Genomic DNA, 14,984 nt, shown 5'->3' on the forward strand with positions numbered 1-14,984 from the left:
GGCGAGTGCCCCAGCCTAAACCGGTTTTGAGCAGCTTGAAAACCTTAATCACTTCCATGTTCGTTCTGTTCAAATGAACATGTTCGACAGTTGCAGCCCTACATGAACTTGGCTACATTTGGGCCAAGGTGGGAAAATTTAATTACGTTTGAATTTACAGTATTTGAACAGATGTCAGCGTCGGGGTTAGTTGTGTAGTTGTGTGCTTTCTCTCTATGGATACACTCGGCTGTCAGTAAGAGTCTGCTGTTTGGAAAAGCACTGGCTTGTTATACTAAAGCAGGCTGCATTGAGACATGATGCATTGCAGGCCTACATAAACAGGAAAACTTTGGTCCTTATGTGAGTAATCACGCTGTAGATTTTTCTGCTCTTCTGGCAAACGCTGGGTCTCCCCCACTCTTCTCTCACTCATAAATACACACAGACAGACCCAAAATGTATGTTATAAAATGGACAGTTCTGGTGCTAAAGACTGATTGGCTGAGCAGTCTTCGAAAATACTCGATATGCACACACCAATGTCCGCCTCGCTACAACTGGATTCTGCATTATACGCTGTTATGTTGCTCGCATGGACCAATAAGCATAATGATACCAGGCATCAGCGTGTCAATGAAATAACAGTGTCAATGAAATAACTGGCCTAAAACAGCACTAAACATACAGTCATGTGAAGAAATAAGTCTTTAATAAGACTTTTTCATCATATTTGGACATATAGATACCTGGTATTAAAAGATTAAGGTGATTTAACACTTAAAATGAACATTTTTGTCATCTTTTATATAACTGTTATTGGAGTGTATGGTATCATCATTCCTAGATCAAAGGAGCTCTCTGAGGGCCTTAAAAAAGACATTTATAGATGCCTATGAGTCTCAGAGGTGTAAGAAGATTTCCAAACTATTGGAAATCAATCATTCCACTGTCTGGAAGATCATCTGGAAGTGGAGAAAATTTAAAACCACAGCCAAAATATCCAGGCCAGCCCGTCCCACCAAATTTAACCCAAGAGCAGACCGTAAGATGCTAAAAGAAGTCTCTATGAACTCCAAAACGTTTACTAAAGAATAGCTAGGCAACGACCAGGACCTCTGGAACAATTCGCTATGGACAGACGAGTCAAAGATAGAGTTGTTTGGCCACAGTACCAAAAGCCATGTTTGGTAAAAACAAAGACTACATTCGATCAGAGGAAACTAACACCAACTGTAAAGCATTGTGGTGGAAATGTTATGGTTTGGGGCTGCTTTGCTGCCTCAAGGCCTGGCTAACTTCACAGAATCATCTATGAATTCTCTTCCATACCAGAGAATGCTGAAGGAGATGGTGAGGCCATCTGTTAAAAAGCAGAAGCTGAAGCAGTGGACCATCCAAAAGGATAATGATCCTAAACATACAAGTAAATCCACCAAGGAATAGCTCAAAAAGAGGAAATTGGAGGTTAGGGAATAGCTTAGTCAAAGCCCAGACCTGAATCCCATTGAAATGCTGTGCGGGCCGGGGATGGGCTATACATGCAAGAAGCCCCTCGAACATTACATAGTTGAAAGAATGTGAGATAGATGGGTAGATGGTTACAGGAAACATCTACATGAAGTTGTTTCTGTCAAAGGGCGCAGTACTAGTTGCTGAAAGCAGGGATATACTCATTTTTTCAACATAAAAAAAATGACTCTCACTAAAAAATAAATGATTGCAAAGTCAAATTTCCATTGAACTTCCCTTGTTTTTGGTATACATACTTGTTTAACTGATGATCCCAGATTGCAAGCATATATCGGTCCGCTGTCTTGATAAGAATATAATAATTAGAATATTTTCTAAAAAGGCTTAGACAAATATCACAACTGAAAACAACTGAAAGAAAAAATTAATGACTAGGCCTGATATAAAATGATTTTATAGAAAATGTTGTTGCTGAAACTAAGCTAGATTAAAATTATGTACTAAACTAATTTACAAAGTATAACTAAAGAAAGGAAGGAACTGACTGTGAGTGGAAAAAGAATGATAGTAAGTGGAATTTTGTCTATTACTCTGCTTAACCACCTATGGGCTGCCCAGAAAATACTCTTGCTATCAGGGATCAAATATTGACAAATACTGATATGTCCACATATGAAAAAAAAATAATAATAATAAAAAGAGAGAGAGAGAGAGAGAGAGGGAAACATTTCATGGGATGTACTTACTTCCTCACATGACTCTTAACCTCAGTAAGAAACTGGTTTTACTTAAACTTATTGCGTAAACCTAAAACTCCACTTTCAGTTTTCAGTGTTAGGCTCTTAACTGAAGTATTTACTGTAGAATTCAGTGTAAAACTGTAACACATATAGCCAAGAATATGTGACCTGAATGTCTTACAAGCTTCAAATGGCTATTTTTGGTGGATCTGCTATGCATATTATTAAACCCAAAGTGTGTGGAAATTGATGGTACTGTTAGCCTGATGCTAACACAACAAAGGAAATAGCACAGAGACACTAGCAGAAATTAGTATTATTGCTCCGGCGGTAATTTGATGAGAAAAACCTACCCATAAGGTGGGGGTTTCTACATTAACCCCTTAAATGACCAGGACCCATTATTACACACTTCTATTATCAAATAATAGCTCAGCCAGTTTGCATTGAAGTCCCTGTAGTTACTGAGTAATAAGCCTTAGTATGTAATAAGACTGGGATTTTAAGGGGTTAAAACTCTGTTATATTTTCATGATTATATGACAAAATGTTAATGAAATGTTGCTGTTGTTTTATGAAAGCAATGAGCCACTGAGGTTGTGCTTTACAGCCTCTCATGGCTGTTTGCTTTAACAGAAAAAATAGGCTGATTGCTAAGCTGACTCTTCTGCCTAAGGCAAGGCTGCTTCAATCACCTTCTACCGCATATAAGCTGTCTCAGGTGGAGCTTATTAGCCAAATAGAAACACTTAGGTATTTTTTGCTAGCAGTACTTGCTGATTGGCTGGCAGTGACTTCTATACAAATATCATAATGTAGTTATCAGGCTCACTGCAGGAGTCGGGCTTAAAGCAGATGGAGCTGCCTTTTCAGCATGTGGTTGTGTTTCAGCTGTTGTGGCTGTCCTAGGGAACACACACTCACACACACATACACAACCAGCAGCTGTCCCAGCAGCACACACTGCAACAAAGGGTCAGCGACAAGTGCCAGACACATACATGCCAACTGTCACAAATCCATTTTTTTTAGCTTTCAGTGCATTTGGCAGAGTTTTTTCTTGGGTTAAGACCGAGTTCCTGTTGAGTTTATGAGCTTTGTTCTCTTTAGTCTCCTGGTCTTTCAAGTTAGCTTATTTTGTTCTGTCTTTGGTCATTTTTGAAACAGGGATGTGTCCAAATTTTGAATTTTCAAATAGTAAATGAGTTTGTTTAGAATGTTTCACTTCTCATATTTAAGAACCATAAGATGTCTGAACTCTGTTCTCCACTAGAGGGCAGAGTAAGGGCCTGCCTCTTATGTACTGGTTAGAGATTCTAATCTGTTCAGTCTGGTGAAAGACTAGAGCAGCCGCCATATAGCAAGACGACTGCCCACTGGACGAGAAGTGCCACACAGCAAATAGAACAAAGCACAGCTTCAGCACTGAGATAAGTATTTCTGGAAATGATGAATCTCATTAAAGGATTCAAAATGCTTTCTCCATTAAACCCCACCAATCATCGTCACACGTATTCACATGTCCGCACTTCACCTACAGCTCTGTGCTGCTGCTGACTGTGGAGATACATCAGCACTGAATAGAACTGCCACATAAGGCTAGACACACACACACACACACACACACACACACACACACACACACTTCACCTCTAACATGAGTTGCTCTCCAGCTGCTGTGTACTCTGTGCTGAGTGTGTTGGCTGCTTTTACAACAAGGCCGTGTTTACATGGCAACGACAAAATATCAGACAGCGTTCCAGCGTTCACCTGGCCGAGGACGAAGAGCCCATATGTTATATATACTTCTGAAAGAGGTCTTGCATTTGTAATTTCCAGTCATGGTAAAGAAGATATTACACAGACCACCTCAACAACATTCTCCATTTCTCAGTCTTTCATTGTTTCAGTATTTAGTGAGTCACTCTTTATATCTCTAGGGATATTTTTCCACACCTCCAAAGTTCAGTCGTAGAAGTTGGTTGCACTCTCTGTTTCTCACAATTTATGTATTTCCAAACACATTCAGTGATGTTGAGGTCTGGACTCTGGGGTGGTCAGTCCATTGTTCAGCTTCTTTGTTTGATGTGTCTGTCTCCTTTTCTCAGTAGCCACGTTTATGTGAGACCTAATAATCCATTAATAATCTGACTAATAGCTCAATCAGAATAGAACACGTACATGTATACTGTATGTAGACTGTAGACTATGTAGACTAGACTATTCCGATTGAGGCCATTCGGAATACGATTTCTATCTGATTGAATGAGGTGGGTAATCCTGTAAATAATCAGATAAATAGAAGAATAATAGCCATGTAAACGCCTGTATCTGATAACATCTCCAGTCGGAACGTGTAAGTATGTTCTGCGCATGTGCGTCGCATCATGGCAAAAGCACAGAACTCATAAACCGGCTCTGGCAAAAGTTTATAACGTTCAACATGGCGGAGCAGAGACTGGTCAACAGAGGAGACGAAGTTTATGCTCTGAGCTTTAAAAGACGGTGGGACGGACGTCCAGCTTATGTGTCTCAGAACACGACGTCTTCCTCTCGGCCTTCTTTAATAAGGACATGTGAAGGACGTTTTTTTCTGAATCTGACATCATTTTAAAGTAATTAAAAACTCAAGTGCACCAGCTGAAAACTCATCTCACTCTGACTGGACTCACGTGATGCTCGTTGTCATGGTAACATCTACACTAAGTGGTACTCCACGCGTACGTGTCATTTTCGATTGGATTACTTGTAGTGAGCATGTAAACGAAGATTTTCCATCAGATTGTTGAGTGTAGAGAGCAAATAAACACCTCAGTCTTAACCTGTAATCGGAATGTATTCAGTTGGATTGGCAAAAATGTTTGCATGCAAGTGAGGCTTCCTGACAGCTACACATCCTTTCAGACCCATAGCGCTGAGTTGTCTTCTCACAGTAGAAGGATGGACAGAAACACCTGTGGATGTTTTCAGATCTAAAGCAGGGGTGGAGCTTAAAGCTTTAAGTGCTGTTTATCTGATGGGGACAGTTTTGGTGTCTACCAGGTTTTGCAGGTGGTTGTTAGGAGTCCTGTTTTCTGTGTTACTATTCATCATTTTTTGAACTCGAGTTTTGCAAACTCTTGTTTTTCCACTTATTTTCCTTTGACTTTCTCCTTCTTTATGCAGGCGGATTTTCCTATAACTAAACTCCCCAGAGATATCTCCTGGAAAATGAGTACTGCTGAATTATATGAATTGAACTTAATGTTTTATCTGGAAATGAAATAAATAAAGGATTGTGTAGAACCTATATTTACCATATACAGTACTGTGTAAAAATCCTAGACACCTAAACAAACCATTCATCTGGGCAATAAGCATATTTTGCCTGTTAAAACACAATACAGCATTAGAATAAGTGCAAATAAACATTAAGGTAGGGCTGAAAGATAAATCGCTTGTATATCGAAATCACAATCTAAGGGAGTGCAGTTTTCAAATCGCAAGAGCTGCAACTTCTCTAAAAACATCAAAAACGGTGTCGTAAGTTTTAAGAGGGAAAATTTAACCAAATAACAGAATTTGACAACTGTCTATATAAGATAGACCAATCAGAGGGAACCAAACCTCCATGTTTTGTGACATCACAACCACAACGTACAGGCAGTCTGGCACCCTGCATTAAGTGGTCAAGCCCCAAGCTAGTATCAAGCTGAATTATACCTGATGTGTGATGATCTAGGCTGCAGTTACCACTAATAGGTAATGTGTAAACATGTATTACTTGTTAGCTACATTAGCCTCATGGCTCCAGTGCTAAAACTAAAGAAGCTAATTTCAGACTCCAAACATGTCCTGGCTGACTGACTGTACTGCTTTAAATGTGTGGAATAATTAAGGCAGGCAGGTTACAGATATAAATGTCCCATACTTGCAGCTGTGCACCCAGCTGTCGGTCACTGGCACGTAGCGTGTGCACGAGCGCGTGGGTGTGTGTGGGCGGGTCTGAAAAGTCTTGCACATGTACTTTGTAGCTGCACTAAATCTGGGACTATTTGATATTTTTAAATTGTTGAATATTCTGTTAAATATCATCTCAAAATCTAAATATTCTGTAAGATTAGCAAAGCTCAAGATACGTGTTTCAGTGATTATTTATTGTTATTTTTATAGTTTATTATGTTTATTATTTAAGTGATATTATTGTTACTATTAATTAATGAAACTTGAAATACTATAAAGTAATGCAAAAACATCACTGATAAACAATTACTGTCAGAGCAAGTAGTAGAAAATGCAATGCAGGGGATCCTGCTCAATCTGGCAACCCTGACAGTGTTTCAGTGCAGAAGATCAGAGAAAACAACGTCTTTTAACCACACTGCCTTAAAGATTTGTCACTGAGTGAAGAGGTGACCATGGGGGCAGTCATTGGCTGGAGGTTAGGGAACCAGCCCTGTCACTGAAGGGTGGCCGGTTCGATTCCCTGAGCCGACAGCACGTGACTGAAGTGCCCTTGAGCAAGGGACCTGACCCCCAGCTGCTCCCCGGGTGCTGCGGATAGGGCTGCCCACCGCTCCGCCCTAGTGTGTGCATTCACTAGTGTGTATGTGGTGTTTCACTGCACGGATGGGTTAAATGCAGAGGTGAAATTTCCCCGTTGTGGCACTAATAAGGGTCACTTAATCTTAATGTTTTAGATTCTACATAGATTCTTTCATCTTCAAGCTGCTCCAAACTGCTTTATACCCGAGGCCGAGCCAAACTGTCCCATCTCATTCTCTGAAACAAACACCGTGGAGAGCATACTAGCTAGCTATATTAGAAAAAGCTGGGACTGAACCGGCCGGTCTACTACAGACAGTCAGGAATGGAATCTCAACAACCCGACCTCTGACTAGTGCTGAGATATCACTGCAGCTTTGAAAAGAAATGACAATTTTACTGACACGAAAAAGCCTGACCATAAATGGTCTGTTTTAGTGTGATGTTCAGGCAGTTTGTCCTGCTCTGTTTAGGTTGAGCTACTACTGAGAACTACTGGTGACTCGCTATCATTTAGCTCATAAACAAGTTCCCAGTTGGACTGATAAATGATGCAAGGAAGGCATCGTAAAAATGGGTGAACTTATTCAAATTGCTTTTCTGTTTTTTTCATAATATTTTCATTACTTTAATTTTATCTGATTATATAGAACAAAGTGTGAAATACAGAGGGTCCTGGGGGTCCAAGACCCCATAATTAACCTCTTGGATCGTCTGAATGTCTCAAAATCAAAATTCTGGGGGGTCCCTGAAAATAAACTTATTATGAAGTTACTTATTATGAAGTTATGCTGTTTGTTAGGGTAAAATAAATGCCCTCATTCAAATTCAGGGAACGCTCATTGTTTAGCTGCTTCACCTAAAATCCAAGAGCTTCTTTCTTTGGTATTCTTAACTAACAGCACTGTTTTGCCTCAGGGTTTTGCCACAGCAAACTGGTTCACCAAGTTGGTCCTTCATAGCCTAGAGCAACAGTAACTATGCACAGGATACCTCTGACAAACGTTATAATATGCCTTAGCATAGCTGTAAATCTGAAGACTTGCCCAATTTCGCAAGAGCTCCATGGAAAGAGTGAATTGTTATTCATTCCTTAAACGGAAGACCAAAGGGGGATGTGTAAGATCAAAAGAAGAAGTAATAAACCAAACATTTTGTTGCCAGTGAAGCTAGAATCAGCGCCACTATGGCGAGTAAGTTAGCAGCCAGCCATTGCTGGAGTAACCAGCCAACAAGGGACCCCCAAATACCAGGGGTTATTTTGCACACTGGTATAGAATATTTGTTGCAGCCCTAACTAAATTCTATGTTTTAATCCCAAAGTCCAACGATTTACCTAGAATCGTGTACACAGCACATGAATATTTCTATGCGGCATATAAAAAATTTTAATCTGAACACTTTCCTGGAGAGTTCAGTTCCAATCTGCATCTAACGGACACTAATGCATCTGATCCAGCCAATCAGGGACTTCTGTAGAGGGAATACACTTGAGCAAGTGGAAGGAAGCTGAGAGGAAGGTAGCTCTATCTCCAGGACCACCATAGTTGGTGACCACTGCTCTATCTCAGCTCTTCAGCAGCATATTCTCAATTTGATTCCCTTTATTTTCTGGTGCCAGCCTGCCTAAAACAAAGCGGTGGCAGCAGAAGGAAGTCAAGTGGACTAACGTTTCCCCTAATAAAATTGTGAAAAGCAGAACGCTGGAAAAACGATCTAGGTCTAGAGGCCGAGTGAGCGAGCGAGAGAGAGAGAGAGTTAGAGCTTGAGACAGGGGAAGAGAGGAAACGAGCGAGCAGAGGAGAGGTTTCTGCATGAACATAGAATGGTTAAAGAAAAAAATGAGCTAGAGAAAAAAAAGCTTTTAAAAACTTTGCCAACTAACATTTCAGAGAATGAAAAAAAAGTCAATTTTATGTTTTGGAGAACAGCACTGACCCCTAGTGGTAAAGCAAAGTAGCACAACACTATGACACTTAAACACAAGTTCACTGAGACCTCCTGCAGCGTGAGGGCTGCGGGCCACATGAGCTGGGTGTTCTGTCACATGAGATGAAAAGCCATTTATGATAGTTTTGTGAATGTGGATGCTATAACTCAGAATATCAGAGAGAAAACAGATGCAGCAGGGACGCAATAAGATGCCTGTGACTTTGCACACAGCTTTCCATCAGTTGGAAATCCTAAAAATAAAGGGGAGCACATGTACCAAAGTCAGAGACGACGGATTGTTTATTTAATTTCCAGTTAAAACGGCCACTGAATACTAGTTGTGAGATATTTCTAAAGAGATATAAGACAATACACTTGAATAATGAAGAGGAAAGTCACCAATATAACACCAAAATAAGGAGTTCCCAAAACTGGAGTCCGAAAAAGTATTAAAAGATATATAGAAAATGGAATTCCTAACAACCACCTGCAAGACACTTAAAGCTTCTTTGAGAGAGAGGAGAAAATCAAGCTGCTTCAGATCTGAAGAAATCCACAGGTGTTTCTGTCCATCCTTCCACCGTGAGGAGACGACTCAGTGCTATGGGTCTAAAAGGATGTGTAGCTGCCAAGAAAGAAGAAGAAGAACCTCACTGAGAAAAGGAGACAGACACATTAAACAAAGAAGCTGCTGCTGTTCTTTGAAAGTTTGGGAAAATACCACTGCAGATTTCACGGACTGTGTTTACATGCACAAAAATGCACAAAAATTTGATCATAATCAGATTTCTGCAGTCATCCAACTGGCCATTCAAATGGTCATGTAAACACCATACTCCGATGTAGAAATATGATTAAGAAATCTGATAAAGAGGCTGGATTTTAGCTGAGTAATCAGATTTCTCAGTGCATGTGAACTCTTACTCTGATTTCTTTCCGATTTCTCAGTCTGCGCATGTGCGAAAACAGACGGCTGTACCGGAAATAAGCGAGCAGCGTCGCTGCAAGATGCAGCAAAACACTTTTAGAGCGACGCTGAAACTACATTATCAACTAAATACAGGATTTAAATATTCTTCATCTTCTAAATGATGTATGTTCATATTTTCAAACTGGCACAATGTTAAAAAAAAAAAAACGCGACATGAAGTTTGAGTTTTACATTACGCTTACATCACGTCTTCTTTTGTGAGTTTATTGGCTGGTTGCAAAGCAGAAATCTGATTACTGCCTGACTCATGTAGACCTGGAGTTTTCCCATTATCTGATTACTCAAGTGCGTTGATCGGATTACTGACAAAATCTGATTTTCTGCAGTTATCGGGTTATTAAGTGCATGTAAACGCACTCATTGAAAAACTGAAAGCAAGTCTCCTGAAAATAATGTGGCAAAGGCAAAGAGTGGCCACATTAACAATAATCTAGTATTATATTTAATAGTTGAGGTTTCTGTGTCTTTTTCTGTGAAATATATACACAGTGCTGTACCTCATTACCTTCTGTCTAAGAGTGAGAGATTTAATTCTGAGGGAGCTTTTCTGTTTTTTATAGCACAAACTGCAATTTTGAAGTCAGCTGCTTTATGTTGTTAATGAAAGGGACGTGAACCTTGAAATCAAGTCACTAGAAAGAGGCCTCAGAGGAGTACAGTTTTTGTTTGTGCTCTTTCCTCAAGTATGAAGGTCATCAACATCCTATTTAGCATAGCAGGTCTTGCAAGGCTGCTTGTCACACTAATGATTGGAAAAGTTGTTGAAAGGCAGTCACATGTGCTGCTGAAGAAAAATGGAGTAGTTTTGGAGGGCAGTGCATGAACTGCTCTAAAACATGTTTATGTGCAAATGAGGATTTCTGTGATTTCCTTATTTTTTGACAAAAATATAAATTTGATGATCTTGAACACAACAAATGAACTGATAGAAATCATCTAAATTTCTATTCACATGACGTTCTTTAAAGTTTTGTGCTCTTTGAGAAGAAATAAACTTTAGTACAGTCATTCATTATATGTTTAACAAATTGTCTGACGATTATAATAATATTGCATTCTACCAATTACACAACTCCATGATGTACCATGACACCCTGAGCTGTTGTTATATCTAGTTTTGGCCTATTTCAATTATTTGGTTTGTGAGATAAGAGAGCCAGATTATAAACCACATCCATGTTTCACTGTATTTTTCCCTCTTATAATATTATAAAAGAACCAGTGGGCAGGTGCTTAAGCGCTGAAATGATTTTGTTCTACTTTTAAGAACAGAGAAATGGTTCTCTGTGGTAATCGACCAACTGCTAAAGATCCAGGAGACAGACATTAGGTTAAAAAATGCTGAAAGAGTCCCTTAATTTGGGCCTGATATTGTGGTCTAAACCCGAACTTTCAGCCCAAGCCTGATCCGACCCGGCCTACATCAACAAGTTTTGAGGTTGAACATGGCCAGAGCCTGATATATTCTGTCTGAACCTGACTCGACCTGAACCACCTCATCGAGTTTTGAGTCCGATCCTGACCCGAGCCTGACAAAAATCTGTCAGAAAATGACCCAGCTTGAAACACATCATTAGTTTTTAATCCAAAGTCCAACAAAATTATCCAGGAAACTGACCTGGCCCGAATCACATCATCAGGTTTTAGCCCGAACCCGACCCGAGGCTAAGAAAATTCTGTCTGAAACTGACGCGGCCCAAATCACGTCATGAAGTTTTAGCCCGAAACCAATCCAAACCCAACAGAATTCTGTCTGAAACTGACCCAGCCTGAATCACATCACTAAGTTCTAAGTCTGAAGCAGACACAAACCAGCCCATCAACACCCACAGTGTCAAACCTGATATTCCATGGATAAATAAAATGTAAAAATTATACAAAATATGACAAAATAATTATATTGTATAATTATAAGCAGTTGTCCAAAATGCAGTTTAAATCCCATTTCATTAAATTTATCAATCTAGCAATGTTTCCAGCAACATCCCATTGTGTTTAGTCTGAATAAGTTTTATTATACTTTAACTACATTATGCTTTGTTCTCACACTGTGCTGTGTTAAATTCTGTCAGCAACAAAGAGCGTCTGACTCCAGCATGACAGATTTAACCACTTTTCACAGTAGCCACAAAATGGCGAGGTGTGGAAAGGTGTGAATTGTGTTCACAGTAGGGTGTTCTCACCCCTCCCCATCCCCCTCAGTGCTCTCTAGCAGCTCAACACAGAGTCACAAAATTTCATGCACAAAAAACCAACAGTGTAATGGTTAATCTAATAATCCACTGGTGGAATGGCCACTAGGGGGCCTTCAGAAAGGCTACATTGCTTTCAGGTAACAAAGAAAGAATAAAGTAAGGAGAGAAAGTAAAGCAGGGGTGAATTCAGGGTAAAACAGGGTAAAAATGCTGAAAGCGGGAGGTCGGCTGTGAGAACGTGAAATTTGAACTTGACCTGAGCCTGATGTGAGCAGTCAGATTCCTTTGGGTTCAGACAAATATTTTAAGCTCTAGCATGTATGTGTGTGGGTGTGTGGGTGTGTGTGTGTGTGTGTGTGTGTGTGTGTGTGTGTGTGTGGAGTGTAAATGCATTGTTGTTGGACAGCTTGCAGAGTGGATCCATACACGCAGCTGCGAACGCACTTCCCCTTCGTGGTTGCCTGGAGTTCCTCACAAATACAGTGTCCACCATCCCACCGGACTACACTCATCTACTCTCATTCTGTTCTCCATCTGTCCCTCCATTATTCCCCATTTAATCCCTCTCTCCCTGTCCCCATCCAGCCTCACTGCAGAATCTATCACTGGAGTCTTCGGAGCGTCTTGCACTACAGCTCGAAATATTTGTCTGGATGCCACAGGACCTGACTGTTCCCGTCAGAGAGTTTGGTTGGCTTCCGTCATCATTTCTCAAGTATTGGCAGGGTCGAGTTTGAATTTCATGCTTGTGTTTCTCTTACTGGTGGATTTTTTTACCATGTTAGTCAAAGCAAATTTGATTATTCAAAGTACGTTTGATTAGCTGTTAAATTAGGGTATGAATTTCAGTGTTTTCTGTCAGTGATTGATTATGGCTTTGACTGTCACTACAAGGTAGCCTAACAGGCACAACCATCAGCAACGTCAAACTTAGAGCTAGTTGACTATTATTCGATTAATTGATTCTATAGATCTAACTACTGAGCCTTGTTTGGTTCTTCTCCCTCAACTGCATCATTCAAAGTTCTGTGAAACAATTCTTCTTTTATTCAATTCAGCTCTTCTTGATGCAACAAATCAACAGAAGTTTATCAAACTCTACACTTCCCCTAGTGTAATATAATCTGTCAGAATGACTTTGTGGATCATATTCACATCATATGAACATTACAGAGCGCTTTTAAAATGGGGAATAAAAACAGAAGGCATATCGCCCCCTAAACTTCCTCAAATGTATTACAATCTGTCAGAATGACCGTGTGGAACATATTAATATTACAGAGCATTATAGAGCACATTTTGTTGAAACAATAGAATACATATCGCCCTCTAACCTTCCTATAATGTATTACAATCTGTCAGAATGACCGGGTAGATCCTATGAACATTATAGACCATTATAGAGTGCTTATTAAATGGAATAACAGAAGCTATATCACCCCCTACGTTTCCTGCAGTGTGTTGCAATGTTCTTTATGGATTTGTGGCCACTGATGCTCCGTTACACGTTTATGCTGAACATTTTTACAAATAATAAGTGTGTAATGACTAAATTTGCAAAAGAAGACGGCCGCCACGTGTTTTAGTCAGACAAAATTCAGTTCCAACCTGAGTCTAACAAGCATGTTTTTATTTGGTGCTGTGGATGAAATTTGGGAAGAATGTTCTCAGGCTATAATTGGATGCTCAACATTTCAGACCTGATTAAAGATCTATTCTGTATAGCTCATGCTAGTTATTCGGATGGCAACAAACTGAACGTGAAATTTATAAATGAACCCAATGGTTTGTGAGGTGGAGCTCAAAGTAGGGGGTGATGGTGTGCGCATCAACACTGTCCAATGGACAACCAGCTTGTTGTTAGCAACATATTGTCAGAACGTCAGAACTAAACATTGCATCTCAGTTTTTGTCGTTTTTCATTTTTTGTACATAGATTTAAAAACGCCAGCTGTACACTGGGTCAAAATTTATTGTCGAAAAGAATAAAACGACTTAGAATAAAATCTGGTTTTATTAGCTTATGTTGAAAGTTAAGAAAGCTTGGTACCACTTTACTGTAGGGTTCTCTTCATAAGCCTACATGACACCTACGTAAGCTCTGGATAAATGTTTATAGATGCTTATTCCAGTAGGTGTCATCTGTAATAAAGTCTGCTTTAGATAACTTTGATCAAAATTGGCAAATGTAACCGTTACAGTGAATGACGCCTATTGGAAAACGTATTTATAAGCATGTGTGTAGGGTTATGTCAGCAGGGGTGACAAGCTCATGTAGGTGTCATGTAGCCTTATGAACAGAACCCTACAGTAAAATGTTACTGAAAGTTTTTCCTTCTCCTGTAAAGCTACTTTTTTGGAGATACGAAGTTTCGTTGCAACAGCGACGATAAGTTAGCAGGCCTGAAAGGTGCCTCCAAAAAGCATGCAGATGTGTTTTGCATGTGCTGAGAAACATTATATGTGGTAAAAATGAACATTTCTGCTAACAGTTCTGCTAACGATAATGTTTCACTAGCTAGCTTGATTTGCTCGTTTGTATTAAGTCTACTCCGCACGTCAGACTACCGGAACTGGGGGTGGGTTTTAGAGGGAGCGTGCTAGAAGAATTTGGGGGTGGGTTTTAGAGGGGGCCGTGCTCTTATTTGTGGCGCAATCCAGTTCCAAAAGTTCAACCCCGGTCGTGTATTCCAGCCCCAAGAGACTGAGCTCATTCAGAACCATTGGCTCTGCAGCGAGAGAGGGTCTGTAATCTGCCGGTGGTTATACAGGCAGTAGATGTTGATTGTGGTGGTGTGATGGTGTTGAAGCCGCTCTGTACTTTGCTCTTTATTGTTTTAGCTCCTCACTCAGAAAGAGAGCGGCCGCTAAAGGCATTGACTCACTGACACATCACATGCACAGGCTAGTGGGCTAAGAGCATTACACAGACTCTTTATGGGTAGCTATTACAGCCTGGCTGGTTTCCTCTCCCAGTCAAAGCCTATGGAAAATCCAGCTCCGCCAGTGGAACATATCACGCAGCCGCAGCGGCAACGCCACCAGGGACAAAAGTAGTACAGGATAAACGTCTTTTTTTTCCACACACCAAGAGTTAGAAACTAATAAAAGTCTTGAAAGTGACAGTGTTGGCATGTGTAGATTTGGAGA

General features: G+C 40.1%; 1 protein-coding gene across 2 annotated transcripts in view; it reads right to left on the bottom strand.

Moving 5' to 3' along the window:
* sept9a (septin 9a) overlaps positions 1 to 14,984 on the bottom strand; it is a 163,863-nt gene that overhangs the window by 114,112 nt on the left and 34,767 nt on the right. The gene's annotated exons all lie outside the window — the stretch shown is intronic.

Source organism: Colossoma macropomum, unplaced genomic scaffold (assembly GCF_904425465.1).
Source record: "Colossoma macropomum unplaced genomic scaffold, Colossoma_macropomum, whole genome shotgun sequence".
In the NCBI taxonomy this organism is placed as follows: Eukaryota; Metazoa; Chordata; class Actinopteri; order Characiformes; family Serrasalmidae; genus Colossoma; species Colossoma macropomum.